The following is a 17,487-nucleotide window of genomic DNA, read 5'->3' on the forward strand; positions in this document are numbered from 1 at the left end:
TAAAGAGACGAAGGCACGTTAACCTATTTTCAATACTTTACTGAGGAGAACAGATGTAACTTGAAAAGTCAAGTCAAATTTCCAAGAACATGCTGATTTATCAAACTTGTGCTTATGGGGCTCATTGTTTAATAGTTTTTGTCATTTTCTAATATCCTTCCAATCTAAACATTGCAGATAATATTTCATCCGCCAATAAAAAGTAAAATCACAAAAATACTGAACTTAGAGGAAAATCCAATCAGAAAGTCCATAATCACATGGCAAAATCAAATAACAAAACACATAGAAAAAAAACGATATTCCTGACTTGGTACAGGCATTTTCAATTGTAGAAAATCAAATTACTAAGGTCAGGGTTCAACAGGAAATTTTAGAAAAATGTTAAGAGTATATTCCATCTGAGAATATTTTCAATTCTACAGATGAGTAATTTAATTATAGTAATCATTTATGCTCATGTGGTTTACAACTTTTTGAAATGGAAGATACAGCAAAAGAGGGGGGCATTTGTAGAGTTATGCCCAATTTGGCTCATAACATATCATCACCTTTGAATGAATTACGCAGCTTTGTGAATGTTAAAGGTGGTATATGTAATAATGTTTGGGCAGACTTGGTACAGGAGCATAATGTTAAGACAACAGAGGGATTTGATAAATAGTAAGGTGCAAAAAAATCAAACGACGCAATATCTCGAACTACAAGTGCATGTAACATAAACACTGGACACTTTTAATTTGCAAACCACTCATTTGCAAATCCGCCGCCGCCTCAAACAAGAGCTACAATATCATGTATATAACCAAAATGTGCGGAATTACATGGGATTCAATAATTTCATTGGTTTTATACTGTTACTTTCATATTTATTTTGCAATTTGAATTATAAAAACATGGGATTTTCAATATCCCATGGGACAGGGCAAAATCCCATGGGATTTACCATTATCCCATGGGATTTTGGTTAAATCCCATGGGATTTTTTTTGGTCCCATGGGATTATTGTAGTCCCATGGGATATTTGTTGTCCCATGGGACAAAAAAAATCCCATGGGACTATAATTATCCCATGGGATTTTTAATATCCCATGGGACAAAATAAAATCCTATGGGATTAAAATTATAAATATATATAAATATAAAGTTATGTGTATGTTACAATGAATGCTGTTTGGTAGTAAAATGTTTTAAATGTATACGAGTTTTTTTATATTTTTTATATATACATATATATAATTTTTTTTAAATTTTGTCACATACATGTTTTTTATTTGTTTATATGACAATAAAGATTATTCTTATTTTGGAATGTATAATAATAATATTTTACAGTCAATTTCTAAATAAATGAAAAAATATTGTTTTGAAATCTTTGTCTTGTTTATTCTATTATGAAAAATAGAACTGAAAAAATATTTCATATTCTGACTGAATAGTTCACTCTTTTCATGAGGTAAGATTTTCTTTGTTATAGGTTCATTGCAATACTTGTATAGGCAAACGATTTGAATTATAATATATAACTTTGTGGTGTACATAATAGTATGCTTATATTTGCAAATTTATAATATAAACACTTTTTGTTAAAGTTTTTGCTTTCTTTATTCACAACTTGCTATGTACAATTATTCAGTCCACTATATAAGAGTGAAGTCAATAAATAATTTCATTCACTAGAATATTCCTGCAATTCTTAGACAAAACATTTTTTCAATCTGTTCTTCAAAGATCTTCCTCTGTACATCTTTATTGAATCGAGAGATTCAAATGAGAAGACAAAGCAAGTTTATTTGGACAACAACATTCTAATATCTTGTTCATTCGTTCCATCTTTCAATTGATAATTACATTGTTGTATTTATATGATCAAGTTCTTGTGCATCAATGATCGTGATGATATGACTCCTTTTTGTTTATAGTCATCATGTTGAAATTTCCTCTTTCAAATAAATGTAGGAAAAAACATGTTCCATTTCAAATTAATAAAAAAGTCGCACTATGGCGAAAAATATCAGCTTTAAGTTTTCCGTTCAGTATTGATCTGTGAATGATGACCATGAAAATCCAGATTTCTGACCTACAAATACACAAACTCAAAAATTATCAGTGAAGAGATCAATAAAATGGCTATTTTATCATGTTTATGATTAATATGATAAACTTTCATTTAAATATTCAAGTACTAAATTACAGAAATCGCTTAAATTTCATAGTAGTTTAGTTAAAGTACAGCTTATTTAAATTATAATAAAAAATATAGGCCACCGTTGAGTTAAATAAGATATTACATTTTTAATGCCAAAAAATGGCATTTTTGCACCAAAGGGAGATAATTTGGAGCTTTTTCAATGATATATGCATTTTAAAAGTCATCTGGGGCCAAACCGAATTGATTGTTTTGAATGATTTGGTGTACCATATGATAAAGATATAAATAAATTGAGTTATGAAAAAAAAATATTAAAACATTTTTCTGAAATTGTTATACCCTAGAGCCTCCTTAAATGTCATTTGATCTCTATTGGAGAAATGTCTCATTGGAAATCAGACTGCTAAGTGTTTCTTATTTTTATATCAACCCAGCCATATTATACCTGTCTAATATCAGGAGCTTGTACATAGTTCAGTGGTTGATGTTGGTTCATACCCGTCATTTTTATTTTTCATAATTTTTTGTTTTTATAAATTAGTCTGGTATATTTGACGTTTGAATTGATGCTCTGTTTCAAATTTGGTTAGTGTTGACTTTTATAGATTACTATAACATGTATAGGGTATGGGTTTTCTCATTACTTACAGGTCATCAATGGCCTCTAATAAGTAATGACAATGCTTACATCCACTAAATTGAACTCTGATGGATAGTTTTCTCTTTAATCATACCACATCTTATTTTAATAAATATTTAATTATTATTCAAGGACAAAATTTTTTATAACAGTGGACTTACCATTTAGGCTTTGTTGACCTCTGTAAATCTTATTTTGTTGATAATGTCTTCTGTTTATAGTTTCCCCTTTATCTTTCATGTTCTTGCCCTACACATAAAAGGGTAAACATCATTTAATGACAACAATAACTACTACATGTATTACATAATTAGTAGGCAACTGAAAATTTTGTCTTATTTGTATATATCATCAACTTACTCATCATTCTTGCTGTTCAATATCATGAATATTATCATTATTCTATGAATATGAGGTCACAGTAAAATTAACCTTGGCAGGCAGACATCTTTTTTTATTTGATACCTTGTAGTCATTCCATACAACAAGTAGACCTATGCTTAAAAAATCTAAGGCCAAAATTAAAAATATGTTTGTTTCCCCTCCCCCCACACGGGTCAAAAATAAGCGCCCGGGTCAAAAAATTATTTTCCACAAAAAAATCGAAATTATTTTTTTCCTGAAAATAATTTGTTTCCATTTTTGGAAAGTGCTTGAAAGCAGAAGGATTGATAATCTAAATAAATACACTCAAATTGAGCACAAACAACTGATAAGTGGCCTGGACTGGACAAGTCAAACCATTCATGTGACCATGCTATGACAATCACATCCAGTTAAAAAAAACTAGAGGCTCTCAAGAGCCTGTGTCGCTCACCTGTTAATGTGTTTACTGATGTCGGCCATCTTTCTTTGTAGGCGGGGTCATTAGACACTTTTTTTTAAATAGATACCCTAGTATTATGATTGTGGCCAAGTTTGGTTAAATTTGGCCAAGTAGTTTTAGAAATGATTTTTATACAAGTTACAAAAATGACGAAAAGTTGTTCAATATTGACTATAAAGGGCAATAACTCCTTAAGGCCATAACAATTTTGATCATGCTGACTTATTTGTAGATCTTACTTTGCTGAACATTATTGCTGTCTACAGTTTATCTCTATCTATAATAGTATTCAAGATAATAACCAAAAACTGCAAAATTACCTTAAAATCACCAATTTTAGGGCAGCAACCCAACAACAGGTTGTCCAATTCAACTGAAAATTTGTGAGGGGATATATCTTATTCTGATGGACATTTAAATCTTGAAAGATTTGCCCTAAATGTCTTAGTTTCAAAGATATAAAGCAAAACCTGCATTTTACCACTATGTTCTAATTTTAGCCATGTCGGCCATTTTGTTTGGCGGACACATTTTTTAAACTACAAATGATAATTGTGGCCAAGTTTGGTTAAATTTGGCAAAGTAGTTTCAGAGAAGAAGATTTTTAAAAAAGTTACAAAAAATGATGAAAAGTTGTTAAAAATTGACTATAAAGGGCAATAACTCCTTAAGGGGTCGACTGACAATTTTGGTCATGTTGACTTATTTGTAGGTCTTACTTTGCTGAACATTATTGCTATTACAGTTTATCTCTATCTATAATAGTATTCAAGATAATAACCAAAAACTGCAAAATTTCCTTAAAATAACCATTTCACAGGCAGCAACCCATCAACAGGTTGTCCGATTCGTCTGAAAATTTCAGGGCAGATAGATCTTGACCTGATCAACAATTTTACCCCATGTCAGATTTGCTCTAAATGCTTTGGTTTTTGAGTTATAAGCCAAAAACTGCATTTTACCCCTATGTTCTATTTTTAGCCATGGCGGCCATCTTGGTTGGTTTGACAGGTCACGCCACACATTTTTTAAACTAGATACCCCAAGGATGATTGTGGCCAAGTTTGGTAGAATTTGGCCAAGTAGTTTCAGAGGAGAAGATTTTTGTAAAAGTTTACGGACGACGGACGCAGGACGACATACGACGAACGCCAAGTGATGAGAAAAGCTCACTTGACCTTTCAGGTCAGGTGAGCTAAAAAAAACCTGCCTTCCTGGTCTGTTTACAAAGGGTAGACCCGGGGGAGGGGAAACAGACATTCTTTTAAATGTGGCCTGATAAAATGACAAAACCAAGAAAACTTATCATTGACCAAAGAACAATAAAATGCGGTCATGGTTTATATATGAATCTGCCATTCAGACATGCACACCTTACAATTGTTTCATATCTACCAAATATAATCTACCTGTAACTTTAAACATATGATAAACTGACAAAACAATGCAGTGTTTCATTGACCAATGAACCATGCATGAAAATGATAGAGGGAGGCGGGGTCAACCAAACTCCCCTATTCAATCTGAATGCAGGACAGAAAGTCACAGTCAAAAAGTCACACACTGTCACAGGACAAAAAGTCACAATTTAGTTTTGAGATTTTTTTTCTTTGAACAAGAAAACACTCTTTTTGTATTTTTCTTGAAGTTTTATACATGAACATGATGTAGCAACTTTTAAATTAAAATTTATTAAAAACAAATAAATCAGTGCATTAGGTTTGCGCACATTACCATTACATTTGCACACAAAAATCATTACGTTTGTGTGCAGCTTTTGATTACATTTGCACGCATTTTTTAACATGTAAATATAAAAAAAAAAGATATAGTATGATTGCCTTTTACAGCTGACTATGCGGTATGGGCTTTACCTCGGGCTTTGCTCATTGTTGAAGGCTGTTTGGTGACCTATGGTTGTTAATGTCTGTGTCATTTTGGTCTCTTGTGGACAGTTGTCTCATTGGCAATCATACCACATCTTCTTTTTTATATTATGAACAATTTCCTAAAATTAAAAATGAATATATGTAATAAAAAGAAGATATTTCAAAATCTTTTTTCATTTATATTCAATCAATTGTCAACAAATTGTTTGTGACTTTTTGTCCTATCAACTTTGTAACTTTATGCCTGAGTTTGACATGTGTTTGACTTTTTGTCCTGTGACTTTTTGTCGGAATGTCCTGTGACTTTCTGTTCGTTTACCTTCCATCTAAATCAGTGAACTGAATAATTGTTTTTTGCAGAAGTCCGGGGAGTGTTAAAAAATCACATGACTGTGCAAGTTGAGAGTCAACACTTACACAGGGACTACACAATACTTTTTCAGAATGTCAGCAAAAAAGAATCAGTGGTGACAGGGGAGTGTAACCGATGAATTGATCCTGAATCAGATAAGATTTTCCAGGTACGTCTAAACACCGCTCAGGAGGACCTCCTGGTGCACACATGCAGGACATACAAAGTGCACTCATGGCAGACCCTATATAGTCGCCGTCGTATCTGCACACATGATGGATGCATATATTCGTTATAGATCGTCATACACTTCTCATTTTAGAGTTAAATCTGCAAGCAACCTCTTAAGATTTTAAAATAATAATGCTACTAAAAATATATTATTTCCCCCAATTTTCGCAATTTTTTCGCCATATAAAATATTTAGGCGACTGTGCTTTTAGTGAATATAAACGATTACGAGGCCTCACGAATAAATATAAATATGAAATATACTGGAACATCGATTAGCATAGATCGAGCAGCAGAGTAAACTTCCACATAAATCTCGAAGTTATTTACGCCGGATAATATAGACTGTGCTCCTGAATAAAGTTGTCAAATACATTAATTTGTGTTTTTTACTTCTACAAGAAATTTGATTCAAATGCTAATTACGCACCATTTGCTGAGCAGAGAATCATTCTAAGCCAGGAACCGTCTATACTAACTGATAACAGTAAGAATAGAACTTGAGTCTCTGTAAAAAGGCAGTCAATCCTAACAGAACTGTATTAACCTATTAACGATACATGTACATCAAGTTCCAGCACCTCACCAAGCACCCTTGCCTTGCATACTGAGATGGCAAACTGGTGTGTGTCAGTATTTTAATATAAAACTGCGTAGGTTCATATCGTTTGATTCAACGTTTGTTTGGTTATTTTTTAAGGATCGTTGTAAAATTATATCTAAATCTTTGTTAAAATACGATTTTAAATTGTTCAATTCTTTCTATTTCATAATTTTGTCAAAGTCTACTTTTTAAAGTTTTAAATTTTACAGAAAAAATGAATATTCCATTTTGATTTGAAGAAAATCTTTTTGAACTGTCATGACATGGTGTTGCAAAGCTGATTACAGGTAACTATAACATACAGTAATTTTCCATTTCGACAGTGCGTGTATTCTCGGGTGTGTATAACGTATAGTTTTCTAGAGAACATCCTGTCTACGTGTAATACAGATTGATGACATTATACAACATTTCTTTGGTTAAATGTGATAAGGTATCTGTGTCCATTCCCTATTTCAACACCACTAATTTTTCGAAGAAAAAAAATCAAAAAAAAATTTATATGAAATTAAGAAGAAAAGTAGCAAATATAAACTTCAGTAATTGCGCATTGAGTAAACATAATTCCAATATTGCATGAACAAATCCGTGAGAAAACGTATATATACATGTATGAATAAAGATGTGTTTTAAAAGACCTATTGGCATTATTTCACACTAGGACCTAAGATAACTAGAACTAAGCAATGGTTGATCCAGAAATTTTCATAAGTGGGGACTCATTGACTGCCTTAGAGTGTTCACGTCCAGTCATGCTTCCGTGATTCCCTATATAATCTACCATTTGTTTCCAAAGATTTAGGAGGGGGGCTGGTACACACATATATATATAAATATACCTCTGCGGCGGAGCCAGCCATTTGAAAAGGAGGGGGTCTCAACCCAGGACAAAAGGGGGAGGGGTGGTTCCAACCATAAGTCCCCATTCAAATGCATTGATCGTTCAAAAAAAGGGGAGGTTCCAACCCCCGAAACCCTCCCCCTGGATCCGCCACTGATACCTAGTATGCATATAATTAAGAACAGCTTTGAATATATGCATATAAAATAATGGTACGTTTAAAAACCGTTCAGGATCTCCTGGTTGCACACAGGACATTAAGTAACTTAGGACATATATATATAATAGTAAGAGTTCAGGGTATACATTCGATAACTAACATATTTTATAATTTTGTTATTTTTGTTTTGATAAAATCAGAGACATATAATACATGTATTGAGACATATATATATGTGTGTCTCTGAAAAAATCAAACCATCTTTAAAGAAGTTATTTCAGTTTGAATCGACTGTCTTTTGCATTAGAATTCCAAAACGTTAATGTTATTTACAAATGCCAAAACCTGCAAGAAAGAAACATTTATATTCGGTGATTTTTACACTAAACGTTTTCGTAATTTGTTTTAAAAAATATTAAAAAGTACATGTACATCGTTTTTTCAAGATTTGTATAGTAACTGGTTTAATTAAGTCCCCTTGATGAAATTTAAATTGCGAGACGCTAATTAATAAACTATGATCTATCTATCGGCATGCGTCGTTATTTGGGATACGTCACGGATGACCGATGATCATATTCAATACGATATACCAATCATCATTTGAATTTGGTCAATTGATCTTTAATAATTAGGACTAATTGGTGATGGCAGAGAATAAGTCGCTGGTGATGGTTAAAAACACATAGAAGTAAACTTTGCAAAACTCGGAAAAAATTATGAAAATATATGAATATGCTAAATATTTTTTTTTTCCGAAATAATAATTAAAGACGTTTAGAAATAACAAATTTTCACAGTTGGGAAATTTTCAATTCAAGTTATTTCATTTTGAAAACGTTGAGAAATATAGATCTTATTATATGTTAAATGTGGGCCGCTTGGAGATCAACTTGTGAAACCCTGCATAATTAGGGCTTGTCTACTTTCGTCTTTTTCAATTGCCAAACATTCTATAATCAAGGATTTGTACAAGGCCTTGTTATAATGAATATTATCGCCAATATCACCATAATTAATTAAAGAACAGATACAATATTCGCCTAAAGAGTTTGCCATCTAACAATTCAAAATGAAATGTTGAGTCGAAACTGAGGTACCAAATCTATAAAAAGAATCACTATTTTGCACAACTTTTTGAAATTTTGGATCCTCAATGCTCTTCAACTTTGAACTTGTTTGGCTTTATAAATATTTTGATATGAGCGTCACTGATGAGTTTTATGTAGACGAAACGCGCGTCTGGCGTACTAAATTATAATCCTGGTACCTTTGATAACTATTAGTCGAAATTAAACTGTATATATTCTTTTTTTCAAAACTCCTGAAATAATTTAACATTATCTATAGAGAGCTTACATATGCAAATCTGTTTAGAAGTATGTGAGCGTAAATAAAATTTGCTTATTACCTCCCCCCCCTTTTTTTCCTTCTATAAAATTTAATTGTAAACGGTTTTCGTTCTTAATTTGTGTTTGCTCATTAACTGGGGTTCATGCTGTCAAAAAACAAAAATGTCTCCTTGTGTAAAAGTTATTGATAAAAAAAAAATTGAAGCTTCCAGAAGAATAACGGTACGTCTAAACACCGCTTGAAGGACCTCCTGATTGCACTCATGACATACGAAGTGCACTCAGGACCCTTTATAGTCATCGCACACAGGATGGATGCATATATTCTTTATACGCTTCTTATTTTAGAGTTAAAGTTTTATTCTTAATTTTATTATCATGTCCTGGACCAGTAATTAATTCTTTGCACGAGTTTGAAAAGGGAAATAAATGTTCATACTTTAAAAGAATTTATATTTATTAAAGTTTTGTATATGGAATCCGTTCTAAACGGTAAAAGCCGTACTTTTCAAACAATCAAACTCATATACATGTAGTTAGATGTTATTTCTCATTTTTATCGAACTTGTCCAGGAATTTTATTTTTGAGTTATACGAATATTTTAAGAAATCCGTTTTTATTAAGTTTTTTTTCTCTAATTAAAGTCGTTTTGTCCAGTTTCACAAGCCTGAAACGAATTTCAATGCGAAAATAAATTCTGAAAATGAACTTGTCTCCGTTTTCGTCTCCGTTTTTTAAAAATTATGATATTTTGGGTATAATTATTTCTAAAAAATATGTAAGTTAGATTGTAGTAGCGAGAAATTATAAAAAAGAAGATGTGGTATGATTGCTAATGAGACAACTATCCACAAAAGACCAAAATGACACAAACATTAACAAAGAAAGACTATTTCGAAGACAGTTTATTAACACGAAATCCGTTCAAACCACGACTAAGTCTTCGTGCACAGATTTCCGTTAAGGTTAAACTGAATATTGTACATAATTGTCTTCTCTTGTATAATGGTTTGTTGAGAATAAAGATATACAAATGTAATAAAATTTGATATTCAGTCAACATTGTGTTTGTTTAAAAACTTGATTTAGATAGAGAGAGAGAAAAGAATCACACTGAAAAACAAAAATCGAACTTGTTACAGAAAAAAAAACTATAAAATAATTTTCTTTATTCGTGAACTGCAAAACACAACAAATTAATTTACCCGTCATCATGAAAAATAAACTGAAAAAGCACATCGAATGAGATATATATTTTATTTTTTCTATATGCAAATTCATGTTAAAGGTAAAACTGAACTAAACAATACAATTCCTAAAAAACAATAAAGATAATCCAATCAATTTTGTTGATTGGATAATTCATGGCTCAGTAGTTGTGTAATCAGTGACACGTGCCCTCATTATTTTATAAGAATTAACATATCTATCTAAGTTCGATTCAGGCGCGGATCCAGAGGGGGGAGGGGGTTCCGGGGGGTTGGAACCCCACCTTTTTTTGGCCGATTAATGCATTTGAATGGGGGACATGTAGTTGAACCCCCCCTTTTTTTGCCCTGGGTTAGCCCCCCCCCCTTTTAAAATGGCTGGATCCGCCCCTGCGATTTCAACTTCTACCAAAATTTAACTCTAAAATAAGAAGCGTATAACGAATATAAACATCCATCATGTGTGCAGATATGATTACGGTAATGGGTCCTGAGTGCACTTTGTATGTCCTGAGTGCACTCAGGAGGTCCTGAGCGGTTGTTTAGACGTACCCGAAGAATAAATCATTTCCTGAACCTAAAATACATTTATCTGTAATTAAAGAAAATTCGCCTAAAACATTCTCTCATATAAAAATTCGCCTAAAACATTCTCTCATATAAAAATTCGCCTAAAACATTCTCTCATATATTTAAACAATTAATTGTAAAATAATTAATTCAACGTCGGACTTTCTGTCTGTTTACTAATACTTTTCTTGTTCAGTTTAGTTTATACCCATAATAGATGAACGGAAATAAGTACTTTTTTTAGGAAAATTTACAACTAGATGAACGGAATTAAGTACTTTTTAGGAAAATTTACAACTCAAATTTTCAAAAACAAAATTCTACACTTTTTACCTGGATGTTTTTCTCTGTCTCGAAGCCGCAACCTTTGACCCCGTATCAAACGTAGCGACCAACACCTCACATGACGTATTCTCGATGTTGAGGTATTGGCAATATACAATCACATTTATCAATATACAGCAAGTAAGTAATTTGGTGTTGAATGCCAGTAGATCAGAATTTGTTAATTGAACTTTACCTGTTTAAGGGGCACTAGCTGCCAAATTCATGTTCTTCATCGATTTTAATAAAATTCACATTAAACGTGTATATAGTGTTGAATTGTTTATTAAAATGTTGCGCACAATCTTGGCTGATATGCATAAAACCATTATATTTCATGACACTGCATGAAAAAGAAATTGACTTATCGTATAATACCAGAACCAGAGACATATATATTGTATCTAATATCTCTGCCAGAACTAAAAAATAAACTACAGTAAGTCCACATACACATAAGAGGGTATGGATGTGAATTAACAGAATAGAGAACAAAGGACAAAGAAAAAAAGGAATAAAGAATAGTGAAAGAAAGAGAATAATGGAAAAAAGTGTAAGTTATTAAAAATATAACTAAAAAAAGAAGACAGAAAAAAGACACCCTCCGAGACGAGCCTTACATGCACTGTTATTACCCAAGGTTAATTTTACGGCGGCTCATTTTATTTTGGCTTAGAGAGATCTTAGAAATAAACATAATTGACAAGTTTCCTTCCCCTGCATTCTCGATCCCACATGTAAATAGCACGGTGATTTTCAAAAAGACATTGATACATCATTACAACACACACTTGCCGTCAGTATTTGAATATATTGATTAAGAAGGTATAGAAGATTAATGCACGCACACTATTATCCACCACTGGCCTAAATAGTTAGTCCTCAAACAACGAGGGTAATAAAAACCCAGCACTTTGAACACAGCCACCGGCATGGTGTGAATCTGAAAGCTTCCCACTATCCATTTCTACCCATAGAAAACTTTTGCCTTTCATTTATCAAAAATGAAATATGTTGATATTAATGGTATACAAGAATTATTGGGGAATTCAAACCATTCCTATTGTAAGTGATAAAACTAAATTTATATCAGGGTGATTGAAATGAGGAAAAAAAAGGGGGGATCAGGAGTTCAGGGCCCCCTGTTTGGGAAAAGAATTGGTTGATTATATATGGAATCACTGAGTCATGGCAGGAGCAGGCCCCTCTTAGGCAGTCGGTGGGCCCCACTTATGAAAAATTCTGGATCCACCACTGTGGTCAGGGTGGTCTTCAGTTGTATTATCTTTTTTTTTTTTAAATTACACCTGTATAGTGTATATTCTTTAGTGTAAATCAAGGGAAACTACTGTGAACTATCTGTGCATTGGGGCTTATTAAAAGGTATATCGGGGGGGGGGGGGAAGAAAGAAGGGAGGGTGAGTCCATGGGAGGTAATCCCCACCCCTTTCAATTTGAGAATATGCTATTATCTTGTAAACGGTCCAGATCCCCATCCCTAAACCATATATATTCTTGAATGGGACGATAAAACAAATCAAATGAAATTAAAAGGAGGTCTTTGGGGGTTTCACCACTCTGTTCAATTTGAGAATGTGCTATTATCTTGTGAATTATCCAGATCCCCACCCCTAAACCATATATATTCTTGTCGGGGACAATAAAATTAATAATGAAATAAAATAAAAGTGAAGTCCCACCCCCTCTAGTTTGAAAACTTGTAAACGGTCAAGATCCCCACACCTAAACCATATTTATATATTCTTGTATAGAACAATAAAACAAATAAAAGGAAATATAGGGAGAGTCCATGGGGTTCACCCCTACTCCCACATGTTTGAGAAACTTTTAAATGGTTGAGATCCCCTGTCATCCAGTGGTTAGGTGAAAAAATTTCAGGATCCCTGATCCCCACCGTCAAACCATATATATTCTTGTATGAGACAATAAAACAAATCAAATGAATATAGGATCACCCCCTTTGTCTTGGGTTGGGAACCCCCTTTTTTAAAATGGCTGGATCCGCCCCGGCATACCATCTAGCTAGCTATAAAGGCTTTAAAAATATGAAATCAAAAAAGGAAATTAACAGTTTAGGCAACTGTTTTGAATTTAAAAAAAAGTCTTTTACATATATAACAATGTTAAATTTTTTGTGCATTTATTTTTGCTTATCGTATTTTCAATAATGGACAAAATTGCATGATTGAATATTGTAATTTAAGAAAAATCAGCATACATGATATAAAATGGGAAGTGGAAACTGGGAATTTGACAAAGAGACAACAACCCAATCAAAGAGCAGACAACGGCCGAAGGTCACCTATGGGTCTTCAATGCAGTGAGAAAAATTCGGCACTGGTCTTCAGCTCATAAATATGTATCAGAAATGAAAACGAGATACAGCTTTCAGTTGTATTAATAAAAACCTCATAATAAGTTCTGAATATCAGAATATACAGTATTGCAAGATTCTCTCAAAATGTACACATAGAGCTGAAAAACTGTCAGTGACTGTAAAATTAATCATGCTAACATTAAAGTCCATGGAGTCCATCTTAATATGCATACTCTCGTACAAAAGAATATAAGTATGCAATAGACATCAAGTTTTCAAAAATAAGAGTATCTATGCCATTAATTTACGACAAGATCTGAATCAAGTAATAATTTCGGTTTGTTTAAATATTTCGGAGGTTAGTATGACCTCCTCTTTGGTGATGATGTTTTCGTTTTAAAGTTGGGAAAATTGTTTGTACATGTACCAACAAAAATAAAAACACAAAGTCAATCTAGAATTATGTTTTTATCATTTTTTTATGTTTAGGTTGTCAACAAGATGAAAAGGACAAGTATGCAGTTCAAAATTCAAAATGTGGATAAGTTGAGGTTCTAGGTCTTACCTTTGCAGATTTTCATATTTTGCATGAATGAAATCAAAGGTTATATGATGGACAGCAGAGAAAGAAAAAAACAACTTTTCAATTATCCTGCTCCTGGATAAATGTAAAACATCTTGTTTTTCGGTAAGTTTTATGCTCTGTTTTGATAGTGTTAGTGCATTCATCTTTCCAGTCTTTCCTCTAAATTGTAAGTTTTTGGTGAGTGTTCACCATGAATTTCAGTAAGTAACTTGTGGATTTACATGTATATACTCAAAATTTAGTACTAATATTAATGGGATTTTAGCATGACATCCTGCCAAATGCTTGTTAATCATGTTTATGTTCCAGAACAAACAAGTATTTGGACTGTACGCTTGCCCAATTTTAAGAAGTTGGTCAAGTTTATTACAAACAAATGTACAGTACAGATCAACATAACTGAAATCTTAAATAGATTAATACAAAAAGTTTAATTGCAGTTAAAATAAAAACACAGGTTTGGTCGAGCTGGTACCAGACAGTACAAATATACTTAAATGGTCTGACTGTACACATATGGTGGGACTGTAAGTTCTGGACCATAAAAGTAACATCCGAATACTGATATGGTCTGGAACATTTATACATGTCTTAAAATTAATATCAAACACATTGGTGTTTGATAGAACTATAATGTTTTGGGATATCAAAATCAAAAATATCCCATTTTTACTTTTAATAAAGAAGAAGATTATTGATGTATGTTTAAATGTATATTAAAATGAGACAGCAAGCCAACAACACAAAAAATAAGGATAAAACATACATATTTTTTTTTGTATCAATGTTATAATTTCCAATATGTTCAAGGTATTTTTTCATTGAAATAAAACACAAATTGAAATCTGTCTGAACTTCAAAAGCTTAAAGAAATATTGTTTCTGTTGTCTGCATTTTGTATAATATATTGCAAATTCTTGTGAATAATGGAATGTTATTATAGTTGTCTAAAGTTTTAACATTGATCTTGATACTGTAAATTCATAAATTATTGCGTGCATTTATTATTGCGATTCTGTCATTTTAAGACTTAAATGCGATTTTAAATTTTACGATTTTGAGAAAAATCCTGTTTAATCCATATAAAATATTTCATAATGCAAGTTTAAATTATTGCGTTTACAACTCCGTTGCATTTTTCGCAATAAAAAAAAAACTCGCATTAATTCCGAATTTACAGTATATATATATATTATGTATATAACTTGGGAAAATACCCAAATGTTATAAAGAAGAATAAATTAATTGATTGTTATATGGTATTAGAATAGGAAGATGTGGTATATTGCTAATTTGACAACTCTCCATCAGAGACCAAAGGATGTAGGCCGTTAGCAACTGATGACACTGGACAACCTTTAACAATCAGTAAAATCCATATCGCATAGCTATTTTTATTGAAAATCATATTATTGCTACATGTATGAAAACAATTTTGTATAATCCATTACTTTAGATTTTATTGGTTCTTTTTCAGAAGGATTGAAATTCACCACCTAGAATAAATGGAGAAAACATAGAAACAAGACCAGAATAAATTCAAAGACAAAAGTTGGATCAGTTATTATTTTCATCACTCAGTCAATGATTTGAAGTTCTTTTAAATTCAAAAAAATATTGAAACCACAATAATTTTAAAGTTCTGTGCTGAATGTCCAAAAAGTGGACTATACCATCAAACAATGCTGGATGATAAGAAACTATTAATGTTTTGTGTTGAGGGATATTGTGAAAAAAATAGATTTACTTAAATAGCTACTAGTATGTTAAGCCTAACAATAGAGTTTTTATTGATTTCAAATGGCAAATAATTGTGTTTCAAGAAAGTATTCTATAATTCATGAATAAACATATATTGATACTTACATTATCTGCTTTGTTGTTTAAAAGTTTAGTTTTGAACAGTTAAAGAACAATATGCTAAATTAACATTTCCCAAGAAAAAAAGATATTCAATTAAAAAGATTCATCTTATAATAATTTACTACCAAATAGAAAACATTGTAACATACACATTACTGTTTATTTATATCTATATATTTACAATTAGAATCCCATAGGATTTTAATTTGTCCCATGGGATATTAAAAATCCCATGGGATTTTTTTTGTCCCATGGGACAACAAATATCCCATGGGACTACAATAATCCCATGGGACAAAAAAAAATCCCATGGGATTTAACCAAAATCCCATGGGATAATGGTAAATCCCATGGGATTTTGCCCTGTCCCATGGGATATTGAAAATCCCATGTTTTTATAATTCAAATTGCAAAATAAATATGAAAGTAACTGTAGAAAACCAATGAAATTATTGAATCCCATGTAATTCTGCACATTTTGGTTATATACATGATATTGTAGCTCTTGTTTGAGGCGGCGGCGGATTTGCAAATGAGTGTTTTGCAAATTAAAAGTGTCCAGTGTTCATACTAGCTTCGTTTTATTGGCCTGAAACGGGCAACAGAATCGAAACATCAACAGACAGCAGAGTGTGTTTAGCCGCCTTAATGCTACAGTATATGGCATACAAAACCGTACCTCAAAAAATAACTCTTAAAAACCAAACCCTACAACAAAAATACTGGTATCCAAAAGAATCAGACAATAAAGTCAGTAGTAGTAAAAGACAATTTATGCATTAATTTTAAGGTATTGTTTATTTGGGGTATGAATTAAAAAACCAGTGGAGGGATACTTGGTGAAAGTAAAACAAGAAAGTAAAAGAATAATTAAGTAATATTTGTTTATAACTCTTAATCATCTCCACAGCAACCACGGGGTCTACGTTTCATACTGTAAAACACCAACAAATCACCACTTTCAAATGTTGCTGAACTTTGTCAAAGTCTGTCCCTTATTGGCAACAGTTGTTTGCTTCTGTTTGTCATAAATTGGGAGTGTAGACCCGATACTGTTGAAAAATGTTCGGTAAATTTTCAAAAAGGATCACCACTAGCAGTGCAACAGAAGCTGTATAGGTATTATGTTCTTATTTGACTTTAACACTTACAAATTTTATCAAAAATACTGATTTTATCAAAAATACTGTGTGCACAGTTCTTGATGAAATGAAAAGTGTGGCATTAACTTCCATTATTGTTACGAGAGAAGAAAACAATAACACTGAAGAAATGACCAGGCTTCAAAGAAATGATCCTAAATGGCACCAATCAAACAGGATAGAACCACTGCATCTGTTGCTGGAGACAACGAAAGAGAAACGTAGGTAAACTTCAAAACTGCGTAAAACTTATCCTTTCAATCTACTCTTCTTGGTTCAACTATTGGTTTAAGTTGTTTAAATGGAGTGTTAAAACATTAGTGTTTTAATAATTGTTGAAAGGAAAGTTTCTTTACTTATTCAAATTAGAAGATGTGGTATGATTCCCAAAGAGACAAATTTCTACCA

General features: G+C 32.1%; 2 long non-coding RNA genes across 2 annotated transcripts; one reads left to right on the forward strand and one right to left on the reverse strand.

Annotated features, from left to right (window-relative positions):
- Positions 1–1,361: 1,361 nt before the first annotated feature.
- On the reverse strand, positions 1,362–6,581 carry LOC143045414 (uncharacterized). The gene is made up of 3 exons (XR_012968947.1): positions 5,827–6,581; positions 2,954–3,041; positions 1,362–2,080 (listed from the first exon to the last, which is right to left on the reverse strand). It is a non-coding gene; the product is annotated as an uncharacterized LOC143045414 (long non-coding RNA).
- Positions 6,582–13,981: 7,400 nt separating this feature from the next.
- LOC143045415 (uncharacterized) lies at positions 13,982–15,941 on the forward strand. The gene is made up of 2 exons (XR_012968948.1): positions 13,982–14,176; positions 15,552–15,941. It is a non-coding gene; the product is annotated as an uncharacterized LOC143045415 (long non-coding RNA).
- The last annotated feature ends 1,546 nt before the right edge of the window (positions 15,942–17,487 follow it).

The sequence above is a fragment of the Mytilus galloprovincialis genome, chromosome 9 (assembly GCF_965363235.1).
Source record: "Mytilus galloprovincialis chromosome 9, xbMytGall1.hap1.1, whole genome shotgun sequence".
Taxonomy (NCBI): Eukaryota; Metazoa; Mollusca; class Bivalvia; order Mytilida; family Mytilidae; genus Mytilus; species Mytilus galloprovincialis.